The 8,598-nt window shown below is 31.1% G+C and overlaps 1 long non-coding RNA gene across 4 annotated transcripts; it reads left to right on the top strand.

Annotated features, from left to right (window-relative positions):
• The first annotated feature begins 3,263 nt into the window (after positions 1-3,263).
• On the top strand, positions 3,264-6,604 carry LOC111921605 (uncharacterized). Of its 4 annotated transcripts, none has more exons than XR_002860232.3 (7): positions 3,264-3,844; positions 3,933-3,970; positions 4,118-4,163; positions 4,616-4,998; positions 5,583-5,647; positions 5,791-5,982; positions 6,065-6,243. It is a non-coding gene; the product is annotated as an uncharacterized LOC111921605 (long non-coding RNA). The 4 variants fall into 4 exon arrangements; XR_006188326.2 differs by having other exon boundaries at positions 3,265-3,844; positions 4,074-4,163; positions 5,791-5,923; XR_002860233.2 differs by lacking the exon at positions 6,065-6,243 and adding an exon at positions 6,340-6,604 and having other exon boundaries at positions 3,266-3,844; positions 5,791-5,923.
• The last annotated feature ends 1,994 nt before the right edge of the window (positions 6,605-8,598 follow it).

Genomic DNA, 8,598 nt, shown 5'->3' on the forward strand with positions numbered 1-8,598 from the left:
TATATGTAATGTATTCAATACATTAAAGTTTCATTATTTTTAATAATTCAAAAATCTTTCTTATTTTTCTTATAAATTCAAAATTTTCAAATTGTTAAAATTTTATATTTAATTTTTTTTAAAATAAACTCATGTAATACATGGGTCTCACACATAGTTGATATTATTTAAGGTCTATAGCATTATTACGTCGTGAACATGAGCAACATCGTCATGAACATGAGCAACATATAGAGCACCCACAATGCATATTGTAATGGAAAAGTTGAATGAGGTGACATACCTAATTGACATTCAATAGATTAAATTCTATCATTGTGAGATGTCATGTTGGCATTCAATGAATATGGAGTTCAATGATAATTGAACTCTTTAATGGGGAAAATGAAACCTTTTAACTATTAAATATATATTTCATTGAACTCTATTGAGTTCAATGCATTATAGGAAATTTAATGTAGAGTTGTATAGGAAGTAAAATGGTAATGTGTCAATCTAGTAAACTGTAATAAGTATAATGCATTGTGGATGTTCCCATGGTGAGTTCAATGGGAGAGTTGAATAAGGTGGCATGTCAAGTTGTCATACAATGGATGAAACTCTACCATAGTGAGATACCACATTGACATTTAATGAATTTGGAGTTCAATGACCATAAAACTCATCAATGGGAAAAATGAAAGTTTTCTAATCTTAAATACATACTATAAATTAGCTTTTGCAACTTTCTATTGAACTTTGTATAGTTGAATGTATTGTAGGAAAAAATTGATTGAGTTGTATGAAATGTAGAAAGATGATGTGACAATCTATTGAACTCTATCGAGTTCAATGCATTGTGGATGCCCTAACATTAAGTCCATCTATTATGCATGGATCCGTAACTCTACGCATTATTCATAAAATTTCGACACCATAGTGGTCTCAACTCTCAAGGTTTATCCTAGAGTGTCTAGAAATTAACCGATCAAATTTGAACCCACAAACCCTTTTAGGAACCGATCGATTGGATTGGATCGGATGCGGAATTTTAAATTCTAATTGGATTGTATATATCGGTTATTGAATCATCCCCAAAATTCAATGTATAATCGTACTGAACCGATAGAATTGGATATCCAATAAATATCCAATGCTATTATCTATATCCGATTAATATTATTAATTATTCAATAAAAAATAAGTTGGAGGCCTGAAGTTAATTATTTGGTTAGTCTTATTTAATGTAATTTTATGTTTAGTTATGATAATTACGTTTGGTTATTTGGTAGAAATAAATTAGAATATATATATATATATATATATATATATATATATATATATATATATATATATATATATATATATATATGGGATTAAAATATTTAACTTTTAAATGATTTTGTTATCATCGTATAATGAGTAAGATGACAAACGAGCAACAAACTGCACCGCTAAGCCTTTTTGAATGGTAAAGTCAACTCTTTTGAAGACTACATCCATAGATCTATATAAAAGTGTTATGCATGATCCATTGTACTCTATTAAAAAGCTCCACCGCATCCGGCGCGAGAAAACCAAACGTATCAAATGCAAATGGTGTTAACACATGTTTATTTTCCATGCGCGAATTCTCATGTTTGGTGATTTTACCCGTAACAACTTTTAAAGTAGTCTGTCCCGTTGTGAAACCCCCAACCCTCAAGCTCACGATAGGGGATACCCCGTTGTGAAACCCCCAACCCTCAAGCTCACGAGAGGGGATACCCCTGTAAGGTCCACATATGCGTATTTCCCTCCAACCCATCCAAAGATCAAAACGTTAGTCAATCTAAGGGTTGATCTTCTTTCTGTCGGGTTAGTCAAGAAAATTGCATGCTCTCCAAAAGAGTCCAAACATGTCTTGCGACACACCGAACATATCTCGGTAGTTGGGAATATTTGGATCACGAATAACCAATGGATTAAACCAATTATATATATATATATATATATATATATATATATATATATATATATATATATATATATCGGATAAAACCAATCCAATCTAAAATACAATTGGATTAGTTCAGTTCGCTTCAGTTCTTTATATTGAATTGAGTTGGATCGTTTGGCAAAATCCGACATCCAATAGATAATTAGATTGGAACAGTTCCATCAAAATTCTAAGAGATTTAACAGGATAAATAACCCATAGTTTATATCCTAAGCGGCTTAGGTGCTGTTTGTTTTTTTCAAAAAAAAACCAATTCTGATCATTTATTGTTGTGCCGTGCAGCACACGCGCAACACTTGACCCTTCGTAGCTGTTTGTTTTTCAGAAGACTTCTGACTTAAAAACTACTGCACTTGTGCTGCGTGGCGCAACACTGAACTCTCTGCTTCAAACCTCTTCACACTTTACTTTAACTTATTGCAGAAGTTAAAAAAAACATACTTTTTATTACATACTGCAGTTGTTTGGTCCATCTCTTCTGCTACAGAGAGTTGCTGAAATGGTATGCAAACTTCAGACATTTTCGCTTCGAAAAAAATAAACAACACCTTAGTTTCGTTTCATATTATAATTCATAGACGGTTCCATAATTTGTAATTGGCATCACCATTTTCATAAATACTATTTTAAAATTTCATTTCTAACCCTTGCTTTTTATATTGAACATGCATTTTACATTACTTTTATTTATTTATTAAAAAATCATATCAAAAACAAAAGTTATAGCCAATAAGTTCCAACAATAACTATAGTTCATGAATACATTTGAAATGAGGTCAATATTGAATATATTTTGTCGAATTTTACACAGATTTTATTTTTAGTTATATAGATTTCAATTCTAAATATGTTTTTTCAATACCCTGTATAAAAAATTATTATTATTATTATTATTTGTGATTATTGTATAAACATTTAATCCATCCACTATTCATGTATCCATAGCTCTATGGGTCTCTTCTTAAAATTTCCACCCTATAGTGGACGGTTCCACAATTTGTAGTGCGCACCATAATTCTAGTATATATTAAATTTCTCCAATCCTTAGCTACATAAATTTGCTAAGGATATAGCAAAGATGGTCCTTCTTTATATATACATTTGGCAAAATAGGTCCTCGGATTATATATGTATGTTAAAAGAAACGTTGGTTTTCTATTTTGGATATTTTTTGTCATTATTTGTATTCGTCGTCGACACGTGTTTTGTTCCGTTTTCTCGCCCAATGATATTTTGATTACTGTCATTTTTCTTTACCCCCATCGGCTATCTATGCTATATCTATCTATTCATATTTAATATATCCAATACCTACCATCTCACTCCTCCGACTTCCAGCTGTGATGCCCCTCAAAACCATCACTATTGTCGAACATTTTTTCTTCTATCAATCAGGTTTGGTACGTTCTGCTTCTCAAAGCGCCAGTCCCTGTCACCGCCGACGCTTCCTCTTCGTCGATTTTGCTCTACTCCTCTATTCGATTACGCCCCCACCCAATGACGTTGCTATTGAAGATGAGTACAAATTGTTTGAAGCGTCCAAGATGCCCTAAATTCAATCCCTAAATCTTGCAAATGTTGCTCCGACAAACCCATAAACATCGGCGCCATGGCGTTTCGGACGAGACGATCCTCTATTTTGGGCTGGGTACAAGCCGATGTTGGCTAATTCCATCGATGTTGGCTAATTCATAATTGATGGTCCTACCCATCTCTAAGTTCAGCATCGCCCTTTATCCACCGCCTCCTTTATCGTTACAAATGCTTCAAGTCTCCACCGCTTTACATAAGTTTAAAAATTGATCGACAACAATTTCGTTTTTGCTCTGGAAAGCCTTCGACACTATTAGGTTTCGACGCTATTAGGTACGTCTTTGTATCTTATATGTGTGTCTCAATCGATTCATGTATCTCTTTTTTAACCTCTACTCTATGCACATTTATACATATGTAGGTGGATCTCCATTAAACATCGGCCCTACATCACTTACGGTTTAATGACTAATTTCTTTTGCCATTTTTATGTTCATGCTGCTTTTTTTTGTGAGAAGAGAATAAAAAAGCAGAAAGATTGTTTGTTTTCTATTAACTGCAGGTGATGTCAACGTAGTTGACAATATTGCTGCTGCTTTTTCTCAGGTTTGGAATGCATGTACAAGGTCATATCTAATTGATAGGCTTCCAGGTTAGTAATATTTGGTTCAAGTGGCAAGGTTATTTTTGGAACCGTACAATTAAGTGATGGTTATAGTCTGTAATTAATTTAATGTTGACTGATTACCAATTGAAAGCTTACACGAATTGATGTCTCTAGACACCGCCTTAAAGATTATTAATAGTTGGAAATATCTTTTTTGAGTAATAATCCGGTTTAATTTGAGTTGGTGTTCTGCTACGATCGCCATGGAACCTTTCCATCTCTTCATCATGTTTTTACTGGTAATGATGAACTACAAAGATTCCATTGTCATTTTTCATGTTTATTAGATTTAGGGCCAGCCTTTGATAAAAGTTAACAGTACGATTCTAATCAAAACAGAACTAATAACTTTTTAGGCATTTTTTTGCAGTTAGATCTCTATAATTTGTGTACAAAAATATCAAAAATATTCTCAAAATTAGTTTACTTACATTCAGGGGAATGAGGAGCTGTGGGGGAATGAGGAATTAAAGTCTCCTTATAAGGAATTTTGCAGCTAAGTTTTCTTTCTGTTTCTTCCTTTCAGTGGGTTTTGTTTATTGGGTTGTAAATCGTATTTGATTTAATTAGTAATTTGTTGTGCGCTTTGGTTGTTTAGATGGTCTTCGTGTCAGGTTTTTTTTCAAGTCAATCCTTTGTTGGATTTTTTATATGGATTGGTTTACTAATGGATTGGATTTGGAATTTGGAAATTATCTGATTTTTAATATTTGAGCTTAAGGAGTAATTAACCATTCTGAACATTGTACCCGGTCCTCGTATGTGTACTCAGAAGCGAAGCCTATATATGCTTTCAAGGATGCGGTGTATCAAATTCTAAGTGAGTCTAATCACTTACTAAGATTTTATATTTATAAATAAAGCATGTGTATGTGTTTTTAAAGTCTAGAATATGGAGGGTAAATTTGGAAACATTGAGGTAATTAATCTTTCATACATTTGTATTACTAACATAACATTTTTAAATCTTAAAATTACTTTTATAAATATCAGATGCAAATGTTTGCTGAAGTATCTATCTGCCTACTTATGTCAAACTTCCCCTACTTTTGACAGCCTTTTTGTTGATTTGGAAAGTCAGCCATAGTATCAAAGCGTTGGTTTTTTCTTCGGATGTAATAAAATACTTAATTTACGATTCTACTGGAAAAGATGGTTGGGGTTACATTTTAATGCCTCAAAGTTATAAAAAGTTAACACTTTAAAGCAAAAAAAATGGCTTATTTTTCATTCTATACATTAAATTTGTAAAAACTTATTATTTTTATCCAAAATACATTGTTGATTTTTAGTATGGTACCTCAAAATTGTAAAAAGTTCACATTTTTATTTTACGTGTTTCCAAATGGTATGGTCAGCTTATATTTGATATGTTCAAACTCTAACTTATTTCTATTGCTGGAGGCTGCCATCTTCCAAGAAGAGAAGAATATTACCCATCTAAATATTATGCTACTAAGGTTTTCAAGGTAAGAAAATTTGTTATAATTCTAATAATAACACATCAACATAAGTAATAAACAAAAGGTTATAATCGTAAAATGTCTATATATAAAAATATATTATTAATAATTTTTTAAAATTCTGACTTATTTACTCTCTCTATGTGTAGAATGAATGTTCAGAAGTAGAGAATTGATTGAGAAAGAAGACAGAGCAACATGACTAACTTCCGAAATATTCTGATCCAGTTCTTCTGTCATCTAATATTAGAAGGAAAGCAGAGGCAATGGACAGCCGGACGGGTATATATACCATATTCCACATTCTTTTTTTTTTTGAATGGAATCAAAGTTACAATATAGTAAGTAGTAACTTATTTTGTAAAATTTTCAAGTCATCTTTCTCAAAAGTTTCATGCATTTAATGGCTGCTTTCTATGCCAGACATTCTTGGCATGAATTACAACAGAATTGGAATTTGCTATTCCATTCCACTGCATGTTTTTGTAACTAAACATATGGAAAATATTCATAATCGCTAATAATGAGAAAGGAAGGACTACACCTTCTGTTTGAACTCAAGTTGGTTGTGGAATGAGTTGCCAATTTTTATTCACTGGAAGGCAAGTTCTTCTTTTTATTATTATTATCATCATTAATTTTAACATTAATATTATTATTATATATTAAGTAACCTGATGAATCACTCTCTTTTTCAGGATGGGTTCGAACATAAATCTATCAACATATTAAGCTTTCTCAAAAAGATTAATTCAGAAGATCGGTGGGTCTCCACATGACGGAAGTACATTGTTATTAGTAACAATGTTATCTCAACATATTTCCATTATTTACATCTAAATACCTGCCTTGATGATTATAGCGTCTTTACTTTCATTTATTTTATTACAAAGTTGTACTGTCATTTTTTTATTACTAAGGCATCGTACTTTCAAATATCCATATAAAACCCCCATCTTGCAATTTTGGTTTTTATAGCAATGTTTTATATTGATTTTCGTCTTTTATTCATTAACTTTCAGAATCCTTTTATTAAATTTGTACAGATGACCATTTTACCCTTTTTTTTTCGTTCTTCCGGTATTTGATTTTTTCTTCGTGCAGTCCAAAAATAAATCCTTTTTCCATTTTTACAGTTTGAATACAAAAAGAAAGGGAAAATGGTGATTATTACAAATTTAACAAAAGGCCTATTTATGAAATCTTACAAAAAAAAATTACGGGATAACGATCAATTACCAAAGTTGCAAAAGGATTAATTTTTGGACTAAGCCTGATAAAAATCACGTAACACAGGACCAGTTTTGTAACTAACTCTATTTTATATATCATTGAAGTGATATGTAACTCAAATATTGCTATCAATTGAACTTTTTGAACTTTGCTCCTTTTCTGTGTACATGGGGTTTCCTTTTGCCCATTTTTTTTTGTTTTTTTCCCTTTTCCTTCAAAATATAGACAAACATATTTCTTTCTATATCATAATTTAATGTAAGGAAAGTAAATGAGTTTGATAAAATAAATTACAGTATGAATACTTTTTGAACTTTTATGTTTTGCGTTCATGATCGGATCAATCCATAGCAACTTACAAACGACTGATGAAAGAAACATCCAAATCTAACCCCCGTGTAGCGGGGGCTCTTTTCTAGTTTACATAAGTACTATTTGTATTTTCACTTACAACCCAAACCTTTATATTGAACATGCATTTTACATTACGTTCTTATTTAAAATTAAAAACCAGAACATCTATATAACATTTAAAGGGAATGTCGTTTGTGCCTTTACTTGACATTTTCAATCCATCCAAGAGCATGTGGTCGTCATAACTGCTTTCCTTCACCGTAATCGCAACCGCCACCCTGATGCGACTTCTTGGTTAACTACTCTCGTAGAGTACGTCTTCCATCTCAATCCATAGTAGCATTTGTCGTTTTTATTATGTATTGCATGCAATTTTGATTATCATTTGGGGAAAATCGAAAAGACCCGTTCCTGGATGACGTCTTCCTTCATGGTTTAGCTTAAATTATATGTTTGTGGTGTCGATGAAACCGTATTTTTAATTTTCAGAAAACATATATCCTAGCTATTACTGTAATGACAACCTTATTTGTCAATTAATTTCTATAAACACCAATTGCTTTGGTTGAAGGAAATCATATAGGCTTTGATTTTGAATTTGTGATTAATCTCTATGACTAATGTTACATGTAATGTTCCATACAGCTTCCATGAATTAGTGAATTTATTTAAAAATAATCAATGACTATTTTACCTTTTGGTTTAAAACTAATGCTGACTAACAAAAAAACGTGATGAATATTTATTTTTTCTTTCAAATTTGTCTCCATAAACCTTAAATCTAAGGAATCTTTCAATCTTTTTCTTATTTATGTCCATAAACCATAAACAATATACTTATTTTTTTTTTTTATCAAGAATTGAGTTGTACGTTAACAAAATACAAGTATGTTGCTTATAAATTAAAAATAAACTATATTGTTTATATTAATAAAAAAACCAAGGTATGTCGATATTTGCTGCAGTTTACCCGAAAATGCTTCATTAAAGTAGCAATCTTTGAATAAAGAGTCAAATATTTTATAATCTACAATACAAATCAAAATATTTAGTAACAAAGCTTACTTGCTCAATTTTGTTATAAGAAAAAGTATGGTATATGTTTATGCTTTGGGAGCTCGTATGTTACTAATCTAATACAAATGCTGTGATTGCAATTTGTGTTAAAAAATATGGTATATGATAGACCTTCAAGATATAGTTCATACTTAGTATGGTGAAAATTAATTTTAAGCTTGTTTTTATTGTCTTGGAATAGTTACATCCTCAATTGAGTTGTGAATAGTTGCAATTTGTGATTAGTTGATTAATAGATCACAATGTGATCACTTAGTTGGATAATCAATCAAAATCAAATCAACTTATTATAA

Source organism: Lactuca sativa, chromosome 2 (assembly GCF_002870075.4).
Source record: "Lactuca sativa cultivar Salinas chromosome 2, Lsat_Salinas_v11, whole genome shotgun sequence".
NCBI lineage: Eukaryota > Viridiplantae > Streptophyta > Magnoliopsida > Asterales > Asteraceae > Lactuca > Lactuca sativa.